Below are 11,370 nucleotides of genomic sequence, written 5' to 3'. Positions count from 1 at the left end.
TTGCGAGAGAATCGAGAGGTCACGAAATCTACTGTAAGTGTACTCCTCGATCGAATCAGCTCCTTTTACGGACAGATAGAGAAAGTTGATGAGGCGATTTTTGAAGAGACGCCAGACGACCTGTTAGACAGCGAGACGTTAGACGCTGGAAAATACCGTGACAAGGTTGTTACCCTGACAGCGAACCTACGCGTCAAACTGAATGAATGTCTGTCGCCTTCAACCCCAGGCCCTACTAACGTTATTCGCCCGTTACCTTCCGGCAAGAGCAAGCTTCCGCAGCTAGAACTCCTAAAATTTGACGGGAACCGCAGACAGTGGCCGCGATTTTGGACCCAGTTTACATCAGCAGTTCACGACAACAGCGAGCTGAGCACAGCTGACAAGTTCAACTACTTGAGCAGTCTGGTGACCGGAGCAGCCGCCTCAGCTATATCGGGATTGCAAGCTACGGAAGAGTGCTATGCAGACGCCATTGAAATTTTAAAGAAACGTTTTGGAGATGAACAGATCATCGTTCAAGATCATCTACAAGGTTTGCTGGATCTCAAACCGGTGTCATCATCAGCAGACGTCCATCAGCTGAGGAAACTGTACGACAAAGTACAGGTTCATATTCGAAGCCTCAAGGCGCTTGGCACGAACTCGGCAACTTATTGCACCATGCTGCGAGAAATCCTGTTTAGAGTTCTCCCGACTGACATGGTACTTCGGTTTCACGAGGCGCGCAAGGCATCATCATCAGCTGCAGCTTCTTCGAATGCAGAAGATAACGAGCTTCAAATGCTTTTGGAATTCTTCGACCTTCAACTGACTTGTCGGGAAGCTGTGGCCGAACAAGAGATACACAGAAGTCGTCGCACACCAGAGAAAGGAGGATTAAAGTCCAGCCATCCACGAGACGTTTCCACGACAGCTGCTCTACAAAGCTCAGCTAGTAGTCCGCAGAAGTGCCTGTTTTGCCGTTCCGAAAAGCATTCTGCTGAAATTTGTGATAAAAAGGAGATCAGCCTCTCGCTCAAAAAGGAGATGCTTACCAAAGCCGGAAGATGCTTCCGTTGTCTAAAGCAGGGCCATTTGGCGAAAGATTGCAGAAGCCGGCTGAAATGTGGAAAGTGTGCGAGAAGGCACGCAACATCCGTTTGCGCATCGGAAGAGATCAGAAGCGACAAGGAGAAGGTGCTATCTGCATCGGTAAATCTAATCTCCAAGCAGCCAAGCTCAGTCGTAATGCTGCAGACTCTCACGGCCACCATATCAGGAACCAAAGCATCTGGTCGCTACCAAGTCCTTTTCGATGGCGGAAGTCAGCGGAGCTTCATTACAACGAAAGCTTCCCAAAGACTTGGCTGCGAAGTAATAGAAGAGGAGACGTTGACCGTAGGCGTGTTCGGTGGTGAAAACGCGCGGAAAACCATGCAGAGGGTGCGAGTATCGATTCTCCCTGCGAAAGAGGAAATTCCGATTTCAATCGATGCGCTGGTGGTGGACACAATATGCAGTGAATGCATTCCGGTACCAGAAGAAAACGTTTTGAGAGAAATGAACAAGATGCAATTGGATACGCAAGCTCTCTCTCTGCAAGGAGTTGAAGACAAACAGATTGCGGTCCTAATTGGTTCAGACTATTATTGGGATCTAGTAACTGGTACCGTGAAGCCTGTGCACGAAAAGCTGAAAGCTGTCGAGACAAGACTGGGCTGGACTGTTCAAGGGCCGTTGTCTGCTACAACCAACGTAATACAGAGTGCCAGTGTCGTAGTCCTTCGAGCCACGGTGACAGAGGAAGACATCTCGAAACTTCTGACTCGGTTTTGGGATCTTGAAAGTATCGGGATCAAGGCCGAACACGAAGAAACGAAGGTCGCCGATTCAGTGCTGGAAACCTTCGAGAACATCAAGAAGAAAGACAATCGGTACGAAGTCGCGCTACCGTGGAAGGAAAGGGTTGACCTGGCAGATAACTATGCAGTTGCAACCAAACGTCTGCATAGTTTGATGAAGAAACTTAACAAGGACAGCGAGCTCTTGAAAAGATATGATGAGACTATTAGACTGTACCTCGATGAAGGATCTGCTGAAAGAGTACCGGAAACAGAAGAGCATCCACTTGGACCCCTGTATTATATGCCACATCGAGCTGTAATACGAGAGGACCGATCTACTACGAAGGTACGCATCGTATTCGACGCATCCTCTCACGAATCTGGTTCAAAGTCCTTGAATGATAACCTGGAAGCTGGCCCAAATCTAAATCCTGACGTAGTGACCCTACTGCTTCGTTTCCGACGCTACAAGGTAGCGATGAATGCCGATGTCGAGAAGGCGTTCCTACAGATTGGCCTGAGAGAACCAGACAGAGATGCGCTCCGCTTTTTGTGGTTCAAAACTTCCCCACAAGTGAACAGCCCAATGCCGGAAATAGAAGTTTGGAGAATGACTAGAGTGCCCTTCGGAGCTACTTCAAGTCCTTTCTTACTGACTGCTACATTGAAACACCACTTCAGGTCCGTAGAAACCCTCTATCCTGTGACAGCTCGACGATGGCAAAGCTCCATATATATGGACGATCTTCTGATTGGAGCCGACACAGCTGAAGAAGCTATCCAGATGCACAAAGAAATTATTGAGATCTTCAGGCAAGCTTCCATGAACATTCGCAAGTGGGCCAGCAACGAACCTCTAGTATCTGCCGCCTTCGAACAAGGAATCACTTCACAAGAAAAATATCTTTGCTCACCTTCTGGACCTCTGAAAGTACTGGGACTTCATTGGAACAAGAAGACGGATACCTTTTCGTTCAAGCCCCAGGATATCCTCCAGTTCATACAGGAGCATCGGATTACAAAACGCTTTGTGCTTCAGGCTGTTGCAAGGATCTACGACCCTTTGGGGTTTCTTTCACCTTTCTTAGTACATGCGAAAATCTTCTTACAAGATCTATGGAAGGAAACCTCGACTGGGATGAGACATTGCCACCCAAATTGTCTGCTGTCTGGCTGAAATGGAGCAAGGAGGTAACCATGCTTAGTGACCTCAGTATTCCAAGGTTCCTAGCAGCCGGCGGAGAAGGCCCGTACCAAAAGGCAGCACTCCACATCTTTTCTGATGCAAGCGAGTCGGCATACGGGGCTGCAGCCTACCTTCGTACGGCCGACTACAGTGGCACCGTCCGGACTATGCTACTGATGGCAAAGACCAGAGTTGCGCCGTTAAAGACGGTCACTCTAGCGAGGCTGGAATTGATGGCGGCATTGCTTGCAGCCCGAATGTACGCCTACATCGTGAAGAATTGCGACCTTGGAATTGGTGAAGCAACATTTTGGTCCGATTCCCAGATTACACTTTGCTGGATTAACAAGGATCTCGTTACCTGGAAGGAGTTTGTGCGGAACCGGACGCAAGAAATCAGAACTTTGACTGAGTATACCAGATGGCGATATTGTCCTGGAAAAGAAAACCCCGCCGATTTGCTCACTCGAGGCTCGTCTGCACTCAAACTGAGTCAGTCGCAGTTGTGGTGGTTTGGACCTAGATGGCTTGCAATGTCTGATACGTGCTGGCCCGTGTACGGGGGAAGGATTGACATCGAAAACGGAAAGCTCAAGGCAACTGTGGAGTTTGGCCCGCATAGAGGAACTGATCAGCGGACGCGACAGCATTGTCAGGACCCGCTCTTTATGCTTGCCCGACGGCTCTGTTGTGAAGCGGCCCGTACAGCTACTTTACCCGTTGGAAGCCAACTAACGTCATCTGTCGGCGCGGGAGACTGTTGTGACTTCCTTTTCTTCGTCATTCGTCTACAGATGACCAAACATCATCATTATAGATGCTCCTCACGAGCTGACGCGTGCTCACGTAGCAGCGCTGGCTCGCCCTCTTCTTTTCTTTTTTTTTTCTAGTTCCATTAAAGCGGTTCATCTCGCAAGACGTGTTTTTTTGGCTCGATGTTAACCGCGTCGCAGTTAAAAGGCTTAGAGGTCCAACACCTATAAATGCCTATTTTTGGGGTTGGTGCCTAAATCACTATAAGTTCCTATAATTGCCTATTTTCAAAAACGGAGCCTATAGGAGAACTATTTAACCTCAAATTTCGCTTTCGAGTGCAGTTTGAAACCTTTATTCATGTTACCGGGCAATATGTAATTTGTAATTTAGCAGCTCACGAGGTGACATAAGCAATTGTAGTTAGACACCGGGAGTTGTTGCGTGCCCAATGAAGAGCGTTTTACCACAAGAATGTTTCAAGTTGGTTCATTATGAGCCGCAAAACCGTGATGCGAGAAGGCGATCTTGAAACCCTTGCCACTAGCCCCGTGTAGCCTTCGCAAGCCAAGCACCTTCCCTGCCCTCTTCAGTATCGGAGCCGTAGGATCACATGACGCAGACGCATCAACATGTCATGCGCACGCAAGGTGACGTGCGCATGACGTGCCAGCGCCAGCTCGTGAACGCGATTGCTGCTGTGTCGCTTCGGCGTTCCTTTCTGTGGGATGGACCCCCCCCCCCCCCCGGTGTGCGCACGTTTGGAGAGGCTGGCTCGGATACACCACGTCGCACAGCTATACCAATGCCACCTGCCTATACTCGCGGACAACTTTTCCTGGCAATGAAGCGAAGACTACAGTGCCACAACGCACGTATCCTATCGCTAATGAATGTAGTCCCACAATTGCGTCCGTATTTTCTGCGTGAGATATATAAAATACTCCTTCGTTTTATACATGTCGCTTTTTGAGCCGGAACGCAGCGTGCACAAGCGAGATATTTGTATTTCTTTTACTTTATACGTTGTCACTTTGCGTTTTTGCGTGCTTGAAAAAGTCGCGCCTTTTACCCGCACCTTAGACGCTAAGCAACGTTTGCGTCGAAATGCAACGCTAGCCATCACTTTCCACGGCGTTACGAGACGCGCGCCAAACCGGACTACTTCGCGTAGCAGTACATGTGCAGACGGTCCGCTCCCATAGCTTTCCCTTCATTGCCAAGAAAAATTGTCCGCGAGTAGAGAGGGAAGACACGACGAGCGTAGCGTTTCTCTTCGCATTTCACGACGCCTTGACGGAATGCATATCGAGTATCAGTGTTTATTATGTGCTTGTTGATGCCATCTTTGCGCGGGATTCACCATATGCGGTGTCCATGTATACGTCAAGATCTTCAGCTACAGCAAAAGGTAAATCATGATCATGGGCGTTTGTCGTCGCTACGGAGATGTGCCACTAGGCGTCAACGTGAGTGCGACGCGTCCTCATCAAGCGGTGCTACATCTGCCCAACAACAGTAAACATTGTACAAGCTCTCATACACCAGTTTACTATAAACAATCAACTACTTCTGTGACGACACGTTTCACTTTCGTGTTATACGGATTCCTATGACGGAGGGATCAGCCATCTTTTTTTATCATGCAACCGCTTCAATTTACCGAAGAAAAACATTTTCAAAGTGGCGTTTAATCGAATTAGATAGGATTTCACTGCTCCTAAATAATTCTATCCTTGCGAGCCTCCTCATTAAGTCATTGTCACCAGGATGTCTGTTCTGCTGTACAGAAATGCTTAATTGAATCAGGGTGGTTCTGCTTTCCAATTTCTAATTAGCATTAATAATTAATTCTAACTATTCTGTAATTCATTAGTCATACAATTCATACGTGACCACATTTATCTGTAAACTATTCGTTCCTTGTCCAATGCCCCAGAGTGTGTGTGAGCCATTCATAAAGGTAATCATCATCATCAACAGGATATCCCTGTTCGAGGAAGTGAACGCATCTCAAGGCCATGGAGACACCCGGGGTTCTTTCTGTCATCGGTATTATTCAGCAGGAAGCGGAGGAGAAGGTAACCACTTGAAGGTTAGAAGATGTGGTTAAGATTTAGAGTCCCTGGTATGCTGGTTTTTTTTTGTTGTTATTGACTCGTGTGCAGATAGTCGGCCCCGCTGGATCAGTGGTTACAGCGCTGACCCGAAGGTCGCGGTCTCGATTCCGGCCACGGCGGTCGCATTTCATTGGAGGCGGAATGGTAGAGGCCCGTGTAATGTGCATTGTCTGGCCAAGTTAAAGAACACTAGATGGTCGAAACTTAGGGAGTCCTCCGGTATGTCGTGCCTCATATTGATATGGTGGTTTCGGCACGTAGAACGCAAGATATTATTATTGCCACGCCCACTTCTTGTCTTGTTTTGATGTATTCGGGTTTGACCGGCAGGGACGGTTATCAACGCTCGACGCTGTCCGCGAAGTAGTGTTCTAGAAGCGTCGCGATTGTAGTAGATCGGTTTGTTAAGATTGCGCCCCGCACGCGAATGTTCCAGCTTTGTCTAGAGATTACGCCGCCACCAGCGATATTGATGGAAAGTTCGATAGCGCCTGTATAAAAGCCGACGCGCGTGATCGCTTGTCAGTTGATCGACGGTCGACGCTCTGCTCGCCGCTATCAGTGCATACCGTGTGTATTGCTGTAAATCAACTTTCCGTTTCCCGGCGAGACAAGTTCGGCCAAAAAAAGTTTCCTCTTGAAAACGCCGACTGCTGTCTTCGTCGACGTCACGACCACGTGACATCTGGTGGGTTGATAACCGCGCCTGCCGGTCAAACCCGAATACATTAAAACAAGACAAGAAGTGGGCGTGGCATTTCAGAGGGGGGCAATGCCACGCCCACTTCTTGTTTTGTCCACCAGATGTCACGTGGTCGTGACGTCGACGAAGACAGCAGTCGGCGTTTTCAAGACGAAACTGTTTATTTGGCAGAACTTGTGGCCGGGAAACGGAAAGTTGATTTATAGCAATACACACGGTGTGATGGTCGCTCACAACTTTGAAGGGCCTGCCGTAGAGGTAGGGGCGAAACTTTGATGTAGCCCGGATGATGGCGAGGCACTCCTTTTCTGCTGTGGAATAGTTGACCTCTGCTTTAGACAGCGACCGGCTAGCATAACTGATAACCCTTTCCAGTCCGCCCGTCCGCTGCACAAGGACGGCGCCGAGTCCATGCTGCTTGCATCGGTGTGAATCTCCGTATCGGCGTATTTGTCGAAATGCGCAAGTATCGGAGGTATCTGCAGGCGTCGTTTCAGTTCATGAAATGCTCGACTTTCGCTGTTTGCCACCTGAATTCGACGTCGGTCTTCGTGAGCTGCGTTAGTGGCTCGGCGATCCGTGAAAAGTCTTTGACAAAGCGTCTGTAATAAGCGCACATGCCGAGAAATCGGCGCACGGCCTTCTTGTCGGTGGGTGGCGGGAAAGCGGCGATGGCAGCTGTTTTCTGCGGGTCTGGGAGCACTCCAGTCTTGCTGATCACGTGACCCAAAAACAAGAGCTCCTCGTACGCGAAGCGGCACTTTTCTGGCTTCAGGGTGAGCCCGAAGTTATTGATTGCTTGAAGTACGGATTGAAGTCGCTGGAGGTGTTCGTCGAAGTTCGAGGAATACACAACGACGTCGTCCAAGTAAACAAGGCAACTCTGCCACTTGAAGCCAGCTAATACAGTATCCATGACACGTTGGAAAGTCGCAGGTGCCGAGCAAAGACCGAAAGGCATGACCTTGAACTCGAACAGGCCGTCCGGTGTTATAAAGGCAGTCTTTTCTCGGTCTCTCTCGTCGACTTCAATTTGCCATTAGCCTGTTTTGAGGTCCATCGACGAAAAGTAATTCGCGTTGTGGAGTCGATCCAGGGTGTCGTCTATCCGTGGGAGAGGGTACACGTCCTTCTTTGTGATTTTGTTCGGGCGACGATAATCGACGCAGAAACGTAGGGTTCCATCCTTCTTCTTCACTAACACCACGGGAGACGCCCACGGGCTGTTGGACGGCTGGATGATGTCGTCGCGTAGAATTTCATCGACTTGCTTCTTAACGGCCTCCCGTTCCCGCGTCGAAACCCGGTAGGGACTATGACGGAGTGGTCGAGCATTTTCTTCTCTTATGATGCGGTGCTTAGCAAGGGGTATTTGTCGGACCTGCGATGACGACGAGAAACGGTCCCTGTATTCCTGCAGAAGGCGTCGAAGCTGTTGCTGTTGGTGAGCGGGAAGACTTGGGTTTACGTCGAAGGGTGGCTCAGGGATCGTCGTCGTAGCTTCGTCAGAACCTGAAAAGGCAAACGCATCGCTGACGGCCAAGATTTCTTCGATGTATGCAATCGTCGTGCCCCTGCTCAGGTGTCTGTAGTCCTGGCTGAAGTTCGTTAGCATCACGCTTCCTTTTCCTTCATGTAACCGAGCAATGCCCTTTGCGACGCAAATGTCACGGTCTAGCAGCAAACGCTGATCGCTCTCGATGACACCTTCGATGTCTTCTGCTTTTTCGGTGCCGACGGAAGTAATGACGCTGGAGCGCGGCGAAATGGTCACCTGCTCTTCTATCACATTCAATGCATGGTTCCCTGGCGTCGCGTGAGGCGGGATCGCTTTATCTGAGGTTAGTGTTATCGACTCGGACCTCAGGTCGATGACGGCGCCGTGTTCACTTAGGAAGTCCATTCCAAGTATTGCATCCCCTGGAGCAGTTTTGTAGGATTACAAAGCTCGCAGGATAAGTCCGGTCATTGATGGTGAGCTCTCGCCGTGCAGACACCAATCGGCGTTATCAGATGGCCTCCAGCGGTGAGGATTTCGGGGCCTTCCCAAGCGGTCTTAACTTTCTTCAACTTCGTGGCGAAGGGCCCACTGATAACGCAATAGTCGGCTCCAGTATCGACGAGAGCGGTGACGTTGTGGCCGTCGATGAGAACGTCGAGGTCGCTAGTTCGTCGTCTTGCGCTGTGGTTGGGTCTCGGCGTCGGGTCATGGCTGCGTCAGTTTGTTCCGCTGCTTCCATATTGCGTCGTCGGGTCTTCTTCGGTCCGCAAGATCTCGTCGTCAGGGGTCTGTCTGGTTCGAGCCGTGTTCTGAAGGTTTCGTCGCGACGTCGTCGTCGTCGGCGGAGCATCTTCGGTAGTTCGTCGTACAGCAACCGCACCTCCATCGGTTGCTGCCCTTAGGTTTCCGGATACGGGCTAGGCGACCGGCCCCGGTTCGGGCCAGTGTAGGGCCGGCGGTGCGGTGACATGTAGCGGCCGGGCGACGGCGAGCGTGAAGGACGTCGTTCTTGCCACTGCGTTCCGGTTAGGTAGTCGTCGATGTCGCGAGGCCGTTCGCCTGGCCGCGGTCGCGGCGCGTTGATGGCGAATCCTCGTAGTCCCATCTGTCGGTACTGGCAGCGGCGGTACGTGTGCCCGGCCTCCCCGCAGTGGTAGCAGAGCGGGCGGTTGTCAGGGGCGCGCCAAACGTCGGTCTTCCTCGGGGTGTAGTGCTGGCCGCCAGGTGGGCGGTAGGGCGTCGTTGATTGCGGCGGTGTCTGGCGACGGAACTGCGTCGATGCGGTGTCTTGACGCGGGCGCGGCGGGGGAGCGTAGCGTCGGGCTGCAGCAGCGTAGCTCAAGGCTTGCGGCTGAGGCTGTGGCGGTTCAAGGGTGCCCAGCGATTGCTGGATTTCTTCTCGAACGACGTCTGCGATGGAGTCCACTTGAGGCTGGGGTGAGGGCAACAGCTTGCGCAGTTCCTCTCGCACGATCGCTCGGATTGTTTCGCGCAGGTCGTCGGAGCCGAGCGCATGAACAGCGGGGCTGTCTTGGATTGACTGGCGATTATATTGGCGGGTGCGCATTTCTAGCGTCTTCTCAATGGTCTTCGCTTCTGAGACGAATTCCTGGACGGTATTCAGTGATTTCCTCATAAGTCCAGCGAAGAGCTGTTCCTTTACTCCTCGCATGAGGAAACGAACCTTCTTCTCTTCAGGCATATTGGGGTCAGCGTGGCGGAACAGCCGGGTCATTTCTTCCGCGAAGAGCGCCACGTTTTCGCTCGGCATCTTCACGTGGGTCTCGAGCAGAGCCTCAGCCCTCTCTTTGGCGAACGACGCTGGTGAACGTGGCGAGGAACCTGGCGCGAAATATGTCCCACGTTGTCAAGGTTCGCTCTTGGTTCTCGAACCATGTTCGAGCGGTGTCTTCCAATGCGAAGTACACGTTCCGTAGCTTGTCGTTATCAGTCCAGTTGTTGTAAAGGTCTTCGAGCGGTGACCCACGGAAGGTAGGTGGCTCCGTCGGCTGATGTAGCAGCACAAGTGCAGGCACCATGGGTGCTGTCGCCGTCGCTTATGTGGTGGGCATGGTCGGGGTCTTCCTGGTCTTGTCGGGTAGAGGCCCGTACTCCGGTGGGAGACCTTGCTGCCTGCGGCTGGCCCGCTGGTCGGTGTCTTCTTGACGGTGTGGGCTCGGCTCACGGCTTGACGGGGCGTCCGGATCATGAAGGAACAGCACCTGCACCAGATGTCACGTGGTCGTGACGTCGACGAAGACAGCAGTCGGCGTTTTCAAGAGGAAACTGTTTTTTGGCCGAACTTGTGGCCGGGAAACGGAAAGTTGATTTAGAGCAATACACACGGTATGCACTGTGAGCGGCGAGCAGAGCGTCGACCGTCGATCAACTGACAAGCGGCCACGCGCGTCGGCTTTTACACAGGCGCTATCGAACTTTCCAGCAATATCGCTGGTGGCGGCGTAATCTCTAGACAAAGCTGGAACATTCGCGTGCGGGGCGCAATCTTAACAAACCGATCTACTACAATCGCGACGCTTCTAGAACACTACTTCGTGGGCAGCGTCGAGCGCTGATAACCGTCCCTGCCGGTCAAACCCGAATACTTCAAAACAAGACAAGGAGTGGGCGTGGCATTATTATCGTGTGCAGATAAATTGTATTAGGGGAAGGCAGGCATTGCCTACACGCTCTCCGTGCTTCTAGATATGTTAGTACCGAAAAAAAAACTGTTTAAGTTTACGAACGAACGCGACGTGTGTGGCTGAATCGAAGTAGCCAATTGAAAAGTGAGGAGCTAGACTGCAGTAACCTTTCTGTACGACGCGATTCGACTGCTCCGAGCTGAGTCACGTTTGTCATTAGAGCAAGTCAGTAGTGTTGTGGCCCGGGTCGTGTGAATCGAGCTTTAAGCAGGGGTGTACGTAGCTAGAAGTTTCTTCTAAGGCGGGGGGAAAAGGGATCACCCACTTTTTAACACGAAAGTGTTTTATGCCGGGGTCCACCAAGTACACCCGTCACGGATATGACGTTCATAAAATGGAGGCCAATGGGTGAGAAAGAAAAACCAAGAAAAAGATACCCCGCTGGGAATCGAACCCACGACGTTGCGGCCGTGACGGCAAGAGCCCGACGCCCTACCGAGTAAGCTAACTCGGGAGATGCTACACAGGGCGCGAACGCGCCTTATATCTTTGACACATTCTCTTACGCGGCGGGCGGAGCGGGCCGGTGCCGCCGTCTGTGAGGCGTGAAAAGAAGTAATGCTTCAAGATCGACAC

Source organism: Rhipicephalus sanguineus, chromosome 6 (assembly GCF_013339695.2).
Source record: "Rhipicephalus sanguineus isolate Rsan-2018 chromosome 6, BIME_Rsan_1.4, whole genome shotgun sequence".
NCBI classification, from domain to species: Eukaryota; Metazoa; Arthropoda; class Arachnida; order Ixodida; family Ixodidae; genus Rhipicephalus; species Rhipicephalus sanguineus.
Note: the sequence above shows the minus strand (reverse complement) of the source record.